At 37.5% G+C, this 20,169-nt stretch overlaps 1 protein-coding gene across 2 annotated transcripts in view; it reads right to left on the bottom strand.

Annotated features, from left to right (window-relative positions):
- Positions 1 to 20,169, bottom strand: part of STARD13 (StAR related lipid transfer domain containing 13) — a 716,694-nt gene that overhangs the window by 469,952 nt on the left and 226,573 nt on the right. The window lies entirely within an intron of this gene.

Genomic DNA, 20,169 nt, shown 5'->3' with positions numbered 1-20,169 from the left:
AGTTACACCAGTGAAATCAGAGCTCCTTTAGTACTGAAAAATATTGGTAAGATACAAACTTCAAAGACCCATGATTTTTTTAATTCAATTTAATTCAACAAACACTTATTAAGTACCTGCTATGCAAAGGACATTGTGCTGGGTGAGCATACAAAGACACAAAGGAAATAATCCTTTCCTTCAAAGAGGGCAGAGAGGTAGCAAAGTGGATAAAGGGTCAGGCCTGGAGTCAGGAAAACCTGAGTTCAAATTCGGCCCTAGATTCAACCTGCTCTTTACTATGAGGATCAAATGAGATAATAATTGTAAAGCACTTAGCACAGTGTCTATCATATAATAAGCACTATATAAATGTAACTTATTTTATATATGTACATATGTATGTACATATATACAAGGTAAATTCAAAGTTAATTTTGGGGAGCAATAATAGTAATAATGACTGGCATTTATATAACACTTTAAGGTTTTCAAAACATTTTACATATGCTATTTCATTTGATCCTCTCAATAACTCTGTGAGGCAGGTGGTATTATTACCTCTACTTTACACATGATGAAATTGAGACTAAGAGAAGTCAATGACCTGCCCAGGGTCATACAGCTAACAAGAGCCTGAGGCAGGATTGTACTCAACTCTTCTTAATTCCATGTCCAACATTCTGGCTTCATATAGGAAGTGGCCCTTGAAATTCAAAGGAAGTTAAGGATTCCAAGAGACAGAATCACAGAGGGGCATGGCAAAGGCATGGCGGAAGGAAATGAGATGCGTAGAAGGAACAGCTGATACGTCATTTTGGCAGAAATGTCCAGTATGTGCATGGAGTGGTGTAAATTTGAATGTGGATATTTCCTCCACCAATGCAGATTACAACATATCTAAACTTCAGAAGAAATTCTCCTTGAATTGCTCTGATAGAGACAATTGGAGACATCAGGACTTTGCTAGACCAGTCTTCAGGCAACAGACATACAGTCCATCATCCTACCACTGACCCGTACTAGCTTGGGTTGGTAAGGGACCTTGGGCTCCCTGACATTCAGTTTCCTAACATGTGAATGAGAATGAAAGGGGGAAGGGAATAAGCATTTATACAGTGCTTCCTAGGTGCCAGGCACTGTGGTTAGTGCCTTACAAATAGCACTTATTTATCCAGCTCCAGATCACCCAGGTTCAACACACATTCTACGATGAGGCACTGGCAGGAAAATTTTGCTGAAAGGTAAAATACAGAGTTGGTTTTAGCCAATTCAATTAGATAAATATTTATTAGTGAAGGAGGATGTTTATTAAGCATTTCTATGCTATGCAGGGACTGTGATAAATGATAGGGACACAAAGTTTAAAAATGACATTGAACGAGTTCTGAAAATGCCTGCAAACTAATAAGGCTATAATATGTATAATATAATACAAATAAGTAAGAATGATTCATGGTAATAACAATAATGGTTATAGCTATAATTTACATAATAGTTTAATGTTGGAAAAGCCCTTTACATAGCTAGGATGTGTTAAGGGCAAAGGAGAAAACTTGACAAAGTACTATGGATAATTTAAGAAGGGAGAGATCATTTTCATATAGAGGGATCAGGGAAGACTTCCTGGAAGAGGAGGCACTTGAGCTGGACTTTGAAAAATGTAGGGTGCATCAAAACTCAAAAGCAACTAATTGCAATTAATTCAATTTAAATTGTGGGGACCCATGTTCTATAGAATATTATTAGCATAAATAATGACAGTGGAATAGAAGAACAATATTGACTTTCAGTATCTTCTTATTTTACTTTAAAAAGTTTACCTTGGGGCAGCTAGGTGGTGCAGTGAATAGAGCACTGGCCCTGGAGTCAGGAGGACCTGAGTTCAAATCTGTCCTCAGTCACATAACACTTACTAGCTATGTAACCCTGGGCAAGTCACTTAACCCTCTTGCCTAGCCTAAAAAAAAAAGTTTATCTTAAAAATGACAAGCAGAATGATTTCAGAAAAACCTGGAAAGACTGATATGAACTGATGCCTAGTGAAGTGAACAGAATCAGGAGAACATTGTACACAGTAATAGCAATATTGTATGATGAAGAACTGTGAATGACTTAGCTATTTTCAGCAATACAATGATCCAAGACAATCCCAAAGGACTCATGATGAAAAAATGCTATCCTTCTCCAGAGAAAGAACTGATGTCTGAAAACAGACTGAAGCACATCCTTTTTCACTTTCTTTCTTTGTTCAAGTCTTCTTACCCAAAAGACTAATCTGGAAATGTTTCTACACGATTGTATATGTATTAGCTATATCAGATTGCTTACCATCTCAAAGGGGAAAGAGGGAGAGAAGGAGAGAGGGAGAGATAGAATTTGTAACTGAAAACTTAAAAACAAAGAATGTTGAAAAATTGTTTTTACATGTAATTAGGAAAAATAAAATAGTCTTAAAAATAAAAAGTTTCCACTTTAAAAAAGTAACTTCATAAATATATATATATATAATAAACAAAAGAATAATTTTAAAAAATAAAATATTTGTGTTATAGATAATACAAAGGTAAATAAAATACTAATGTTGTGTCAAAAATAAGTTTATTTTAACTTAATGCGATCATCTCTAGTAAAGGCTGATAGCCAGGTCCCAAATTAAAAAAAATTAAAAGCTATTGACAAAAAAATATATAAACCAAAGGTATGATCAGATTCTTTAGTGTGCATCTTTCTCCAAATAATATATTAAAAATCTCACTCAAAACTCTTTAAGTTGTCAATAGAAATTATAGTACAGGATGGTTTTCAATTTTTAAAACAGTTTATTTTTTCTAGTTACATGCATATACAATTTTTAACACTTTTTAAAATTTTGAGTTCCAAATTCCCTCCTTCTTGTCCCTTCCCTCTTATTGAGAAGGTAAGCAACTTGATATAGGTTATGCATGGGCAGTCATGCAGAACATATTTCAGTATTAGACATGTTAAAGAAAATACAGACTCAGGAAATCCCCCCCCCAAAAAAGAAAAAAATTTGAAGTATGCTTCTACCTGTTTTCAGACTCCCTCAGTTGCTTCTTTGGAGGTAGAGAGTATTTTTTTTTTTATCATAAGTCTTTCAGAATTGTCTTGGATCACTGCGTTACTGAAAACAGGTAAGTCATTCACAGTTGATCATTGTACAATATTGTTGTTACCATGTACACTGTTCTCCTGATTCTGTTCATTTCACTTTGTATCAGTTCATATAAGTCTTTCCAGGTTTTTCTGAAAGCTTTCTACTTGTCATTTCTTTCTTTCTTTTTTTTTAAAATATAAATTTATTTATTTTTAGTCTTCAACATTCACTCCCACAAGTTTTTGAATTCCAAAATTTCACCCCATCTCCCCCCTCCCCCACCCTAAGATGGCATGCATTCTGAATATCCCTTCCCCTAGTCTGTCCTCTCTTCTATCTCTCACCCCTTCTCTTATCCCCTTCCCCTTCTATTTTCCTGTAGGGCAGGATAGACTTCTGTACCCCATTTCCTGTATTTCTTATTTCCCAGTAGCATGTGAAAACATTTTTTTAAACATATGTTTTTAAAACTTTAGGTTTCAAATTTTCTCTCTTCCTCCCTCCCCACCCACCCTCATTGAAAAGGCAAGCAACTCAATATAGGTTGTATACGTGCAGTTGTGCAAAACACTTCCTTAGTAGACATGCTGTGAAAAACTAACTCTATTTCCCTTAATCTTATCCTGCCCTCCCATTTATTCTATTCTTTCTTTTGACCCTGTCCTTCCTCAGAAGTATTTACTTCTGATTACCCCCTTTCCCAATCTGCCCTCCTCTCTATCATCCCCCTGCTCTCTTCTTCCCTTCTCCCCCTATTTTCCTGTAGGGTAAGACAGATTTCCATACCCAATTGAATGTGTATGTTATTCCCTCCTTAAGCCAAATCCTATGAGAATAAGAGTCACTCATTCCCTCTCACCTTCCCCTGTTTCCCCTCCACTGTAAGAGACTTTTCTTTTCTGTTTTTTTTTGTGAGATAATTTACCCCATTCTACCTCTCCCTTTCTTCTTCTCCAAGTATAATCCTCTGTCATCCCTTAATTTTATTCTCCAGATATGACCCCTTAATCTTCAACTCACCCTGTGCCCTCTATCTATCTATCTACATATAAATACATATAATTTTTTTCTTCCAACTATCCTCATACTGACAAAGGTCTCATGAGTTATAAATATCATCTTTCCTTGCAGGAATGTAAACAGTTCAATCTTAATAAGTCTCTTATGATTTCTCTTTCCTGTTTACCTCTTCATGTTCCACTGGAGTCCTGTGTTTGAAAGTCAAATTTTCTATTCAGCTCTGGTCTTTTCATCAAAAATGATTGAAAGTCCTCTATTTCACTGAATGACTATTTTTTCCCCTGAAGAATTATACTCAGTTTTGCTGCGTAGGTGATTCTTGGTTGTAATCCTATCTCCTTTGCTCTCCGGAATATTGTATTCCATGCCCTGCGGTCCTTTAATGTAGAAGCTGCTAAATCTTGTGTTATCCTGATTGTGTTTCCACAGTACTTGAACTGTTTCCTTCTGGTAGCTTGTAATATTTTCTCCTTGACCTGGGAACTCTGGAATTTGACTATAATATTCCTAGGAGTTTTCCTTTGGGGATCTCTTTCAGGAGGAGATCTGTGGATTCTTTCAATTTCTATTTTGCCCTCTGGTTCTAAAATATCAGGGCAGGTTTCCTTGATAATTTCTTGAAAGATGATGTCTAGGCTCTTTTTTTGATCATGGCTTTCAGATAGTCCAATAATTTTTAAATTCTCTCTCCTGGGTCTATTTTCTGGGTCAGTTGTTTTCCCCCAACAAGGTATTTCACATTGTTTTCTAATTTTTCATTCTTTTGGATTTGTTTTACAGTGTCTTGATTTCTCATAAAGTCACTATCTTCCAATTGCTCTATTCTAATTTTTAAGGAAGTATTTTCTTCAGTAATCTTTTGGACTTCCTTTTCCATTTGGCCAATTTTCTTTTTAGGCATTCTTCTCCTCATTGGCTTTTTGGACCTCTTTTGCCATTTGGGTTAGGCTATTTTTTCAGGTGTTATTTTCTTCAGTATTTTTTGGGTCTCCTTTAGCAAGCTGTTGACTTGTTTTTCATGATTTTCTTGCATCACTCTCATTTCTCTTCCCAGTTTTTCCTCTACTTCCCTTACTTGCTTCTCAAAATCCCTTTTGAGCTCTTCCAAGGCCTGGGACTGATTCATATTTTTCTTGGAGGCTTTGGATGTAGGAGCTTTGACTTTGTTGTCTTCTTCTGGTTGTATATTTTGATCTTCTTTTTCACCAAAGTAAGATAATATAGTCTGACTCTTTTTGTGGTGCTTGCTCATGATTCCAGCCAATTACTTGAGTTTTAAACTCTTTTTTAAGGTAAAAGTCTGCTTCCAATGTGGAGAGTGTACTGTCCCAAGCTTCAGGGGTTTGTACAGCTGTTTTCAGAGATACTTGTAGGGACTTGTAAATTTTCAGTTCTTCCAAGGTGGTATGATAAGGGGCGAGGTGTTTACTCCCTTACTGGCCTGTGAACACAAGTATTCCTTTCTGTCCTGTAACTATGAGGAAGGGTTCCTCTCTACAGTCACTCTACGCTCCACCAAGCCAGCGTTCCTCCTCACCCCAGCACTGCCTCCCAGAACTGTGACCCAGATCCACACACGGGCAAAGCAAGAGATTCCTGCCTCAGCACTGGCAAAGAGATCCCTGCAGTCCCTCTCTGATCAGCCACTGGATTCCCCCTCAGTCTGTGGGCCAGAAGCTCAGGAAGCAGCTGCCCCCCCCCCCGGCCATGCTCTTGGGGAATGGAGCTGAAACCCCACCTTCCTGTCTCAGCACTGAGAGAAACAGACTTTTTCCACTGACCTTCTAAGTTGTCTTTGGCATTAGTGGATTGAGGAGTCTGGAAACCTCCACAGCTGCCCACTATTCAATCCTCTGAGGCCTGCTCCAGGTTCGCTGCAGCCTGCGCGCCCGTGCTGTGCTGCGCTGCGCTCCCAGCCCAGTGCGATACACCTTTCTGATCAATCATCCAGGTTGTCTTGGGCTGGAAATTTGATTCACTCTGTCTTTTTGTGGGTTCTGCTGCTTCAGAATTTGTTTAGAGCCATTTTTTATGAGTATTTGGAGGGGTTTGGAGGACAGCTCAAGCAAGTCACTGCTTTCACTCCACCATCTTGGCTCCGCCCCACTCTACTTGTCATTTCTTACAGCACAATAATATTCTATCACAATCATATACCACAATTTGTTCAGCCATTTCCCAATTGATGGGCATTTCTTCAGTTTTCAATTCTTCAACACCACAAAAAGAGCTGCCATAAATATTTTTGTACATATAGGTATTTTCTTTTGATCTCTTTGGGATACAGACCCAGTAGTGGTATTGCTGGGTCAAAGGTTATGAAAAGTTTTATATCCCTTTGGGTATAGTTCCAAATTGCTCTCCAGAATGGTTGGATCAGTTCACAACTCCACCAACACTGCATTAGTGTCCTAATTTTCCCACATCCCCTCCAACATTTGTCATTTTCCTTTTCTGTCATGTTCACCAATTTAATAGGTGTGAGGTGGTACCTCAGAATGTTTTAATTTGCATTTTTTCATATGACTATGAAAGCTTTGATTTCTTTGTCTGAAAACTGCTTGTCCATGTCCTTTGACCATTTACCAATTGGGGAATGACTTGTATTCTTATAAATTTGACTCAGTTCTCCATATATTTGAGAAATGATGCCTTTATCAGAGAAACTTGATATAATTTTTTTTAGTTATGATTATTGCACATTTCCCTCCATCTTATATTTTTTCCCTGATTATCCTTCTCTCTCATTTTACTCTGTCCCTCCTCAAAAGTGTTTTGCTTCTGACCACTGTCTCTTCCAATCTGACCTCCCTTCTATCAGCTCCCCTTCCTTCTCTTAATCCATTCCCCTCCTACTTCCCTGTAGGATAAGATAGATTTCTAAACACAACTGAATGTGTATGTTATTACCTTTTTGAGCCAAATCCCAATGAGAGTATGGTTCAAGTGTTGTCTGCCTACCCCCCATCTTCCCCTCCATAAGCTCTTTCATACCCTTTTTATGTGAGATAATTTACCCCATTCTACCTCTCCCTTTCCCCTTCTTCCAGTGGATCTCTCTGTCTCACCCCATAATTTTATTTCTTTAGATATCATCCCATTATATTCAACTCACATCCATGCTCTCTGTCTATGTATACTCTTTCTAACTGCCCTAATAATGAGAAAGTTCTTGGAGTTACAAGTATCATTTTCCTATGTAGAAATGTAAACAGTTTAATCTTATTGAATCCTTTATGATTTCTCTTTCTTATTTATCTTTTTATGCTTCTCTTGAGTCTTGCATTTGCAGATTAAATTTTCTTTTGAGCTCTGGTCTTTTCATCAGGTATGCTTGAAAGACCTCTGTTTAATTAAATATACATTTTTCCCCTGAAGGATTACACTCAATTTTGCTGGGCAGGTGATTCTTGGTTGTAACCCTAGCTCCTTTGCTTTCTGAAATACCATATTCCAAACCCTCTGATCCTTTAATGTGGAAGATGCTAAATCTTGTGTTATCCTGACTGTGGCTCCATGACATTTGAATTGTTTCTTTTTGGCTGCTTGCAATATTTTCTCCTTGACCTGGGAGCTCTAGAATTTGGCAATAATATTTTTGGGAGTTTTCATTTTGAAATCTCTTTCAGGAGGTAATCAGTGTATTCTTTCAATTTCTATTTTACTCTCTGGTTCTAGAATATCAAGACAGTTTTCCTTGATAATTTCTTGAAATATGATGTCTAGGCCTTTTCTTTTTTTGGGGGGGATTATGGCTTTCAAATAGAACAATAATTCTTAAGATATTTCTCCTTGATCTATTTTCTGGGTCAGTTGTTTTTCCAATGAGTTAGTTCACATTTTCTTCTGTTTTTTTTTTTCATTCTTCTGATTTTGTTTTATTATTTCTTGATGTCTCATGGAGTCATTAGCCTCCACTTGCCCAATTCTAATTTTTAAGAAACTATTTTCTTCAGTGAGCTTTTGTTTTTCCTTTTCTGTTCCACTTTCTAAGGAGTTCTTTTCTTCAGTAAATTTTTGTACATCTTTTTTTTTTATTTGACCAATTCTGCTTTTTAATCTTCATTGGATTTTTGTGCTTTTTTTTTTTAAGCATTTGGCCTATTCTGTTATTGTTTTTTTTAAGGTGTTATTTTCTTCAGTATTTTTTGTGCCTTCTTTACCAAACTGTTGACTTTTTTTATTTTCTTGCATCATTGTCATTTCTCTTCTCTATTTTTCCTCTACTTTTCTTATTTGATTTTTAAAATTCTTTTTGAGTTCTTCCAGGAATTCTTTGTTTTGGAGCATGGGCCGGGGGCTCAGACCAATTTACATTTTTCTTTGAGGCTTTGCATGTAGTTATTTTGATTTTGTTGTCTTCTGTGTTTGTGTTTGGCCTTCACTGTCACCATTGTAACTTTGTGTTGTAAGGTTCATTTTTTGTTGCTTTCTCCTTTTCCCAGCCTATTTCTTGACTTCTAACTTTACGCTAAAGTTTGGTTCTGTTCCCAGAGTAGAGGGGGCACTGTCCCAAGCTTCAGGTTTTTTGTGTAGCTCTTTTCAGAGCTAGTTTTGGGGGTCAGTAAGTTTTTAGTTCTTCTGAGGTGGTATGATCTAAGGAGAGGTGTAGTCACTGCTTTCCTAGACTATGCTCCGGTTGTTGAGCAACCACAAGCATTCTTTTCTGCCCTGGAACTGTGACCAGGGTCTCCACTCCCCTGTAGTTGTATGCTCTAGTGTGTTAGTATTTCTTGCCCTGTGACTGTGATGCAGAACTGCATAGAAGCAATGAAACAAAGTCCTGCTTCCAGTGCCAGCAAAGGATCCCCTACAATCTGCTTCTGACCAGTTATCTGATCCACTTACTGTAGGTGGACTGAGAACTCTGGAAGCCACAGATGATAATTTAGTCACCCCCAAGGACTGCTGCTGGCTTGCCAGCGGGACAGCCTGCACTACACTATACTCCACTCTCACCCTGGTGAAATAGACCTTTCCTGCTGACCTTCTAAGTTGTCTTGAGCTAGAAAATTGTTTTATCCCATCCTTTTGTTGATTCTGCACTCCAGAATTTGTTTTGAGGCAATATTTTAAAGTTATTTAGAGGAGAATTTTGTAGAGCTCAGGCAAGTCACTGCCTTTATTTTGTCATTTGGTTCTGCCCTCTCAGCTTTCAACTTTTTTTTTAATTAGAACAAATGATATTTCAACAAGCAGATCCCCAAGATAATAACAGTTTGTTCCAACAGCACCATATATCTCTTTCTAAGTCAAGGGAAAACTTATACTAGTGAGGAGCATAACTGTATAATCACCATGTTGTTGTCTATATATGGAAGCCAAGTGCCACAAAATTTGTAGCACAAAGAGAACCCTACATTTTTTTTAGGTTCAGCAAAAGATTTATTATCAAGTCACTGTGTCAGCTGTCTGTTATTTTATCCATCAATGTTTAACCATCAGGTGGTGCTGTGAGTCACCACCCCGATCACATTTATCAGGAAAGCTCCAACTGCTCATTTTGAGGGGTATGGACAACAATTCTGCTGAGAACTGCTGAGCTTTCTATAGTTCTCAGGGAATCAACCTTCTATTCTTCAGCTTTACCTCCTTGGGAAGAGAGGATACCATCTTCTTTTCTAGTAGTATGGAATCACTACAGATTTATCCAATCAGAAGTCAGCTCATATGTTCCCACCTATGGCAATCCCTGCCCCTGCAGTGTTTCCTGAATCCTAGTCACATGAGTTGTCTGAAATTCAAAGGTTAAGTGATTTGCCTATGGACACATAGCTAGTTTCAAAGGTAAAATTCAAAGTTAAAGCTTTCTGATTCCAAGTCCAACATCATCAGTCAACAGCAATGTGCTGAGTTCTATCCAGTAAATTATACTGCCTCTTTTTCTGCTATCTTTACTACCTATTACATGGGGCAAATATGCATGGAATTGAAGTAGGTTATGTTTTCCTTCAGCAGCCTTGTTCTCTTTTTCAGGAAGTCTAGCTTTACCTGCTTATCTACTTCCTTGGCTCTTCAGGGGCCCCACCTTTGGTGCTCCATCTAGACTTGCTGTCTTAGTAGAACATTCAAGATGCCTAACATACTGGAGTAGAAGTAAATATTGTTAACTAAACATTTCAGTTAGCTAAGGGTTAATTCATAATTCTTCAGGCAGTCTCTCTCAAGCATATAAAGAATATTATGTACTAAATATAGTACATGGAATAGTATGGAACTTTTATAAATTGTAAGAATTATAAATTGTAAGAATATTAATACCAAAGATCCATGTATAGACCAATTTCCTCAAACTCACCCCCATCAACACATATTTTGTCGCATGACCAATTTAGAACCATACTCTGTGTGTGTGTGTGTGTGTGTGTGTGTGTGTGTGTGTGAAATCGAGTCAATAGACATTTGTTAAGCACTTACTAATGCCAGACATTGTACCAAGTACTAGGAATACAAATGCAAGCAGTAAGACAGTCCTTGCCCTCAAGGAGCTTATACTATAATGGGGAAGACCACAAATAAAAGGAAGTTGAAAAGGCAGGAGGTAGCAGGGAGAAGGGACTATGGTAGAAAAAGTCCAGAGAGTCAGCAAGAGAACCCAGAGATGAAGGAAAATATGACTGGCTTGAGCTCTTTCCTTAAAATGCAGGTTCTGGGAGGAACCAGTCACTGTAGTTCCCTGAGGGTAAGCACTGTCTTTTGCCTCTTTTTTATGTCCTTATTGCTTAACACAATGTCTGGCACATAACAGAAACCTAATAACTGTTTATTGATTGACTGAATCAAAAGAAGGTATCAGAGGGGCAGGGTAGTGGTGATTTTTTAAAATAATTTTTATTTTCTTATCACTTCAATTTCCAAACATATTCCTTCCTCTCTTCTCCCTAGTGAGCCATTCTTGTTCATTTAAAAAGTAATTAAAAATAATTTTTAAAAAATATTTTAAAATAATTTTAAAAAAGTATTTGAAAATAATTTTTAAAAAGTATTTAAAAATAATTAAAAATGAAAGTAATTTAAAAAGAAAGAGAACAAAAGCAGTTTGGCAAAACCAACCAATTCATCAATTGAGTCTGACAAGGTATATTCCACCCCTTAGTCCTCCACCTTTGCAAAGAAGAAAGGGAGGTTCTTTCTCTCATGCCTTCTCAATGCCAATCTTCTTGATGATAATTACACAGTATTCAATTTCATTTTTGTGTTCTTTTCATTTACATTGTTGTAGCTACACACACACACATATATAAAAATAAATATATATTTATTTTTCTGGTATAGCTTCACATTGCACAAGTTCATACAAGTTTTCCCATCTTCCCCTAATGATTCATATTTTCGTATGGTGCTACAGTTTGCTTGGCCACTACCAAGGGATAGGAATTTACTTTGTTTTAGTTCTTGGCTACCAATAAAAGGATGCTAGGAATATTTTGGTATATATAAGACCTTTCTTTCTCCTTTGAACTCCTTGGAGTATATACTTAGCGCTGAGATCTCTTGGTCAAAGGGTATGAACATTTTAATCACATTTTTTAAAAGCAGAATTCCAAACTGCTTTCTGGAGTTATTGGACTATCTGACATCTCTTCCAACAGGGCATCAATATGTTAATCATTCTGATGACCCTCCTACATTGATTATTTCCACTTTTTGTTATCTTTACCAACTGGCTGGGTATAAGGTAAATGCTAAAAATTATTTTGATTTGCATTCTTTTCCTTATTAGTGATTTGGAGCAGTTTTTCATATGGTTATTAGTAGTTTACAATTCTTATTCTGAGAACCCTTTGTTGATATCCACTGACTCTTTATCTATTGTTGAATGGCACTGCTATATTTTATAAGATTTCATTCATCTATGTCAGTTTAAAAGTCTGTAAGCAAATTAGCATTATTGCATGAAAGGGTGCCAATGAGTTAAAGTAAAATAATTACAGTACAAAATGGACTTTTGGGTTACTGTTACCTTAACCTAAAGGTGTGACCATAATTGTAATGATTTTTGACACACTGAAAAGTCCTCCAGTGAGTGAGCTGCACTGGGAAAGGAGAGCTTGTCAGCATTTCAATAAGTTGCCATTTGTCGTGCTTCCAAGTAGGGCTTTATCTGTCTATTTTCTTATAATTTGGGTCAACTAAGGTACATATTACACTAAATTAAAAACCCAAAGTTTATTTCTAGAATTAAGTAATAATTTGGCATATGAAATTCTATTTCTTCTTGTGCTTAATTCTATTCCTATCAGAGAAGAGTAGGTTTTTTTTTTTTGTTTCCAGAATTATTTGTGTAAGAAGACTATCATTAACGGCTACAAAATAAGCCCTGAGAAAGAGCAGTAAGTTAGTCAAGAAATGAAAAAAGAGCCCTATGTAAAAATGGCCCAATTTGATAAAGAGGACACCACAGAGTTGATGCTATGGGAAAGTAATACTTTATTATAGAGTTTTTCATTTTTCTTTTATCAAATCTTACAGCCTTAAGAGATATCTTTCCTATTGCTCTTCCTGTCACTGTATTTAATGAAATGAATTTGCTTTCTTTTTCTTGAGCTGCTAGAATAGTTAGTTAGTCAATAAACATTTATTAGTCATCTACTGTGCACCAGGCACTATGATAAGCATAAAAAATATGAAAAAAAGCAAAAAACGTTCCTGTTCTCAAGGGGCTCATATTCTAATGGGGGAAACAAAACGTAAATAGCTAGGAATATACAAGATCTATAGAGAGAATAGATGGAAAGCAACCACAGATGGGATAGCGCTACTAGCTGGGGAAACAAGAAAAGCACTCACACAGAAGGTGTGATTTAATCTGAGTCTTGAAGGAAATCAGAGAATCTAAAAGGAGGAGGTAATGAGGAAGAGCATGCTAAGAAAGGAGAATAGCCATTGTAAAGGTATGGAGGAAGGATAAGAACTATGTGAAAAACAGCAAGTTGATTAGGCTAGCTGGATGGTAGAGTATGTAGATGGAATTAAAATGTAATGCAATAAAGGTAAGAAGAGATCAGGTTATAGAGAGCTTTAAATGCAAAAAACCAAAAGGCATTTCATTTGATCCTGGAGGTAACTGGAAACCATTAGAGTTCACAGAATGCAGGGGGGTGAGTAGGAATGGAGGTGGGGGCTGATATGGTCAGACTTATGTTTTAGCAAAATCACTGTGGCAATGTAGTAGAGGACGGATTACAGAGATGGGGAAGAGACTTATGGCAGGGAGTCTACCTGGAAAATTATTACCATAGTCCAGGTAAGAAGGGATGACAGCCTATACTCAGGTGGTGGCTTTGTGAGTAGAGAGAAGGGGAATTGAGATATTGTAGAGGTGTAATTTACAAGCTAATGAGGGGGAAAATAGTGAGTTCTATTTTAGATATGTTGAATTTGAGATACCGATGAGATATCACATTTGAGATTTCTAAAAGGCAATTGACAGTATAGGATAATCACTCTGGAGAGAGACTAGGATTGGATGCATAGATCTGGCAATCAACCACAAAGAAATGATAACTGAACTCATCAAGACTGAAAGTGAGAGAAAATAGAGATTAAAGAGAAGAGGACCGAAACAGTGCCTTTCATTGAGTGTGATATGAATGAAAACCAGGGAAAGGATATCAAGGAATAAATGGATAGGAGAAGAAAAAGGAGAGAGCAGTTTCATGAAAGCCCAGAGAGGAAAGCTTATCTAGAAAGTTAAATGATTAACCTTAAATGAACGTTAAAGGCTGGGTTAAATGCTGCAGAGAGATCAAGAAGAATCAGGATTGAGAAAAGGCCATTAATTTGGCAATTAAGAGATCATTGGTAACTTTGGAGAGAAAAGTTTCAGTTGAATGATGAGGTCAAAAGCTAGATTGTATTTAAAGGAATGAGAGGAGAAGAAATGGAGGTGCTATTATTTTTAAATCTTAAAAAACCTTTTATAAAAATTCAGTTTTTTTCAATGAACAATTAAACCTCCTCCTCCCACTGAAAAATAAAGGAAAAAAAAATCTTTGTAACAAATATGTATAGTCAAGTAAAACAAGTTTGTGCATTGGCTGTGTCTCAAAAATATATGTCTCAATCTTCACCCTGAGGCCAACATGTCTCTGTCAGGAGATGGGTAGCATGTTTCATGTAGATGACTTTCTCAAAAGGTTTAGCCAAAAAGGGAGGAGAGTTATAGGAAGATAGCTAGTATTGATGTTAGTAGGATCAAGGGAAGGTTTTTAAGGAGAGGGGAGTCATGGGCATGTTTGTAGGTAGCAAGGGAGAAGCCAGTAGATAGGGAGAGATTGAAGAAAAGAAAGTAGAAATATAGCAGGGGCAATCTGTTGAAGAATACAGAAGGGGTTGAGATCAAAGGTACATGTAGAGAGATTGGCCTCAGCAAGGAAAAGAGTCACCTCTTTATCCAAGATACAAGTGAGGAGATGATGAGGGAACATGTCTGAGTGAGGTGAGATAAGGGAAAAGTTGAATGGCCTCATTTTTCAAAAAATGTGAGGCAAGATCTTCAGCTAAGAGGGTAGGAGACTTGAGGAGAGCTGAAGAGATGTCAAACAGATGATGTGAAGAGTGGGATAGTGAATCAGTCAGGGAGGACTAGGATGATTGCTTTGCTGCAGTGAGGGCCCAGTTGAGACTGGCTAGCACAAATGTGCAGTGGACCTAGTCAGCAAATTTTCATGGTTTTTTCTAGCTCTGTTCAGTAGCAGGTGAATAGGACTAAAAGAGAAGGATGGTGAAAATAATCAAAGGTTGAGATTTGTCAAGGAGTGATCCATGGTGGGACAAAGGTGCAAGGAATTTGAAAGCAGAAAATCGTATAGAATTGAATAGCTATTAAGATATGGAAGACAGAAAAATATAGCAATACAGTGGTGAAGCAGTAGGGAAAAAACTGAAAGGTAAAGGCAATACAGGTCATGTTGAAGATGAAGAACAACGTTGGAGGTCCTAAAGTAAAGGGAAAAATGGAATGATAAAGGATTATGGTGAGATAAAGAAATTGTGGAGATCATGGACATGGAAGTTAAACACTTATGGTTGATGGTAAAATCAAGTGTATGACCATCTCTGTGTGAATATCTAAGATAAAATGGAGGAATAAGTCATGAGAATTGAGTAGACTGAGCACCTAGATAGGGTATTTGAAGGGGCATCAATATTTATATTGAAGTCTCTTAGTGTGAAAGAAAGAACTAAGGGGGAGAAAAAGACAGTCACTGAACTCATTGAGGAAAAAAGGAGGATGCCTTGGAAATCAATAGATAATGGTCACCAGGATCTTGACTTGGTGAAAAATGTGAATATTGTGAACCTCAAAGGAGGAGAGGTTGCTGAGTGATGGTGGCAGGGATAGAGGCTGAGCAGAGTGGAAATGGAGAGCATGGAGTATTCCAAGCTCCCCTACTGTGACTAATGAGTCATGAATATGAGAGAAAGTATAGCTAATATTGGGTTTCGAGAGAAGTAGTGTTAATAGAATGGAGCCAGGTCTCCTTAGGTCAAATCAATTAAACAAGCATTTATTAAATGTTTACTATGTGCCAGGTATTGTGCTAAGTTTGGGGGATACATCCATGTGCTCCCATGCAAACAACTATGGACAAACAAAAACTGTCCAGAATAAAGTGGAGATAATCTCAGAGAAAAGGAACTATGATTAAGGAGGATTTTAGTTAGATTTTAGCTGAGACCTGAAGGAAGCCAAGAAAGCCACGAGGCAAAGGTGAGAAAGGAGAGAGTTCCAGGCCTGGAAGATAGCCAACGAAAATGCCTAGAGTCAAGAGATGGAGTGTTGTATGTAAATACTAGTAGCAAGGCCAATGTCTTTGGATTAAAGAGTATAAGGCAGGGAGTGGGGAGGATGGTAAGATATAAGAAAAGACTGGAATTGTAGGAAGGTTTGTGTGAGTACCAAAAGATGAAAGGAAGAAGAGATTTAAGATGAAAGAAAGTTTGTTTATTGTGGAACAGGAATTCCATAGGGTACAGAGGAAGCAGTGGACATATCTGAAGCAGGATATTGGTAGGGGTTAGGGTTGAGGTAGATGAGAGTAAGGTAGTAGGTAAGTGGGACTGGGCAATAGGATTTGTACATTCGTAACTAGGGGCTCAAAATTACTGGGATGGGTAAAGTATCATTATTGAGGAGTGAATCTAGGCAGAACAAAGTTTGGAGAAAGATCTAAGCATGAGGTTGGACTATTTAAGATCTAACCTTGAAGTTCACCCTCCTGGCAGATAGAGATGTTGCATCCTGTGAAACCCAAAGAGGACTGCCTCACAGTAGGCAGAAACAAGCAGAGACAGATGCATGGTGTGCTGAAGCCAGCTTGGATAGAGAGCAAATTGTTAAATTTTTAGTATGAACATTTATAGCTCAGAAATCAGCAGACTCTATAAATCAGCATTTGATTTATTGTTTTCTTGATTACCTATACTTCAGAAATCAATGAAGATAATGATTAAGAATACAAATTAAAGTATGCTATGGTCACCTTCTCACCCTCCTCCAAACCAGTTGTTAAACATTTACTAGCCCAATATTGCATACAGGACCCTGGTCAGAAGGCCAGGGGTCTTGCTTGTCTTGGAGAAAGTTTTGAGTGAGTAGGAGAGGGCAATGATAATCCTCCCCCACCTCTTAACCCCATCCCCCAATCCTCACCCAAATCATGAGGTAGGAGCAAGCCTGGGAATTGGGCAGAGACACCAGGAGTCACTCAGTGCCCACCTAAAAGAAACTGCAATGGAGCTAGGAGTCTTGCCCCCTTGGTGCGTACTGCATCCTGAGGCTGGAAGTGGCCCTGCCTCAGGGACCAAAGGGAAGATGCAGGCACTGATGTATTAGATAGAGCACTAAATTTGGTATCCAGAAGACCTTGGTTTAAATTGTATCTCAGACATCTACTACCCATGTGATTCTAGACAAGTCATTTGAGCACTCTCACCTCTAGATTCCTCATCTATAAAACTGAATTATAATATCATCAACCTTATGGGGATGTCGTGAGGACCAAACAAAATCACATATGTAAAGCATTTTATAAACCTTAAATCACTGTATAAATGTTACCTATTATTATTGCTGCTGTTATAATAGCAATAACTATTTTTATAATTATTGTCATCAGTAGCCATTTGTACTTCCATGTGTTCCAGCATTCCTATCCATGCCAAAGTTGTATTTACCTGGGATATCTAAGTACAAGAGATGATGCACTGGATTAGATTTTGAGCTCCTTGAGTGGGGAGACTGTCTTTTGTCTTTCTTTGTATCCCCAGTACTTGGCATAGTGCTTAGTAACATGGTAGATGATGCTTAATAAATACCTATTGACTGATGCAATCCTTGTAAGTGTATGTAATACTAACCTCTTAAAATTCTGTTGAGGCACCATGGGAAAAGAGAGAGAACAGAACTTTGGTTGTGGCAGGGCAGCACAACTATGGTCCTCTGGATCCATGGGGTTTGGCACTCTGTGTTCTGCCAAAGAGCTGCCCCTTTAGGGAAAAAGAGTATGTGGATTGTTTGTTTCAACTCAAGGCATCTCATGTGTCTATGATACAGATGACATGAAGCTTCAACATCTGTGCATTGCTGATGTAATGTGTGATAATTCTGTGCCTTCGTGTTCAATGGCAGCTATGGATATTACACAGAGGAAGAAGAGAAGGCTACGTGATATATTTGTTATTTTTCCCACTGCATAGAGCTGGACACTGAAAGAGAACCATGTTCTCCTGCTCCAAGGGAAGATAATGATGATTCCCAAGACTCAACTAGAGTCAGAAGATGAAAAGATGAGCCCTGGCGTGGGAAGGCTCCTTAAAGAGGGGTTGGGTTGTGAGGCAGTCATATGTTAAGCTGATGTGGATAAAAGGGCTTCCAGCTATATTCCCAGGGCATGTTTCTGGGACATGTTAGAGAGTCTAGAGCACACTTTTAGTGATCCAAGTGGTATCAACAGATACTATTGAAATAAACCTAGAAAATACTACTAGGGATTACGGTCTTGGGCAAGAAACTGACAATCTTAGGGCCACATGTAGTGTTCTGAGTATTCCTTGTGAATTAATTCAGGGCCTTCAGGGAGAGAAAGGTGGGTGTGGGAATGGAATAGATGGTTAAGAAGATGGCATTTGAGAGATTTAGATTTGGCGACCATGACTTAAGATAAATGAATGACAAGTTCTTGAATAAGGAAGAAGTACATATCATAAGGGCCAGTAAACTATACTTGCCTGAATACTGTTTTGGTATATAATAAGAGAGGCAATAAAACAATGAAGATGAGAAGGAAACATATGTGGTTATTAACACCAGAGGAGTGGCTTCTACTCTACCATATAGCTCTTCCCCGAAACAATACTTTAGATGTGGTCCGATCAGGCATAGTCCAGTAGGGTTGATATGTGAATGCCCTGTCTCTGTTAATGAATCCTACTTTTGCATGGGCATTTTTGCCTCCAGTCATACTCTCGACTCATATTGTACTTGCAGTCTACTATCCAAATCTTTTTCTCATGAATTACTGACTAACCATGTCTTATTGGGACTACTAAGTTGTGGTAGGTCACAGCTAAGCCTGTATAAATTTCCTGGGTTTGAACAGGACTTGTGACATAGAAATTCAAGAGGGAAGGCCTTAGGCTGTAGAGTGGAGGTTACAAGTGATTTGGAATTTAGGGGATGCTTCTGACCTATGGTTTCTGCCACAGAGGCAGATACCACAGAAAGATTTCTTTGTCTCATGCATAATGGAAGTTTTCATACTAGTGAGTGGTCTCTGGCATCTCTCTGACCTTGTTAAAAATATCCTTTGAGGAAGTTTTTCACCTTCTCAGACTTTCTCTTTTGATTTAGAAAAGAGGCACAAGGGAAGATCTTGGCACTCAGCTCAACTGAACTAGAACCAGGAACAGAAACAGAACTTCCAGCCTGTATTTGGTCCTTGTATATGACAATTCTAGCATTATAAGCTCAGCAAATTTTTTTTATTTGGGTTAAGTCTTTTATATCACCTCAGTACTTGAGGTTAAGATATTTTGTAGAAGTTGCCCATTACAACATGTATTTGTGAAGCTGATTTTAAAAAAATTGTAGGATTTTGTACTTACCTCTATTAAATTTAATCTTTTCTAATTCTGCCTATGGTTCTAGCTTGTTAAAATGTTTTTGTTTTTATTTATTTATTCATTTATTTTGTGAGGCAATTGGGGTTAAGTGACTTGCCCAGAATCACACAACTAGGAAGTATTATGTGTCTGAGATCAGATTTGAACTCAGGTGCTACTGACTCTGGGGCCTGTGCTCTGTCCACTGCGCCACCTAGCTGCCCCTGTTAAAATGTTTTTGGATGCTGACTGTTATCTATGATAACTATCCCTCTGAGATTTAAATCATCTACAGATTTGATAAGGATGATATCTATGTCTTCATCTAGGTCATTGATTTAAAAAAATCATCTTTATTATTATTCTCTCTTCAAAATGAGGGGCAAAAATAAAAATAATGGCCTCAGATACCATGTAAAATGTAAAATTCTAGATAATAAATATCTTAATGGAGAAAATAATTGGAAGGATGTGATTTATAACAAATATAATATCTATGGAAGGACATACCTTATTTAAAAGGAACAAATAGATTAAAGAAGTAGCAGAGTAACATTGTACAGCAAGAACACACATGCACAAGAAACACATGCACTGCACTGGGAAATTATAGTAGAGAGTATTTGGGTAAAAACAAATGGAGAGAGAAACAGAAGCTATATTGCAGCATGAGTCTACTATGGACATTCTAGCAAGAAGGAGCAAAGGAATGATGACTCTGAAAGAGATTATAAATGAGTTAGTAGTAATGGAGAAATTAAAATATCTAGATAACCAGTGGAGCTCTCTCCAAAAGCAAAAAAAAAAAAAAAAGCTTATAATAAGTTCTTGAGTTGACTTAATGGTAAATGCATTTTTCAAAAGGTAGAGGAACTAACAGACTGAACTTCTCCTTTAAATCTGATTATGACAGAGTAGGAGGAACTGATCACTAAAGAAGAAAT

The sequence above is a fragment of the Phascolarctos cinereus genome, unplaced genomic scaffold (assembly GCF_003287225.1).
Source record: "Phascolarctos cinereus isolate Bilbo 61053 unplaced genomic scaffold, phaCin_HiC Scaffold_726;HRSCAF=1367, whole genome shotgun sequence".
Lineage (NCBI taxonomy): Eukaryota > Metazoa > Chordata > Mammalia > Diprotodontia > Phascolarctidae > Phascolarctos > Phascolarctos cinereus.
Note: the sequence above shows the minus strand (reverse complement) of the source record. Positions and strands in the feature narration are given on the sequence as shown.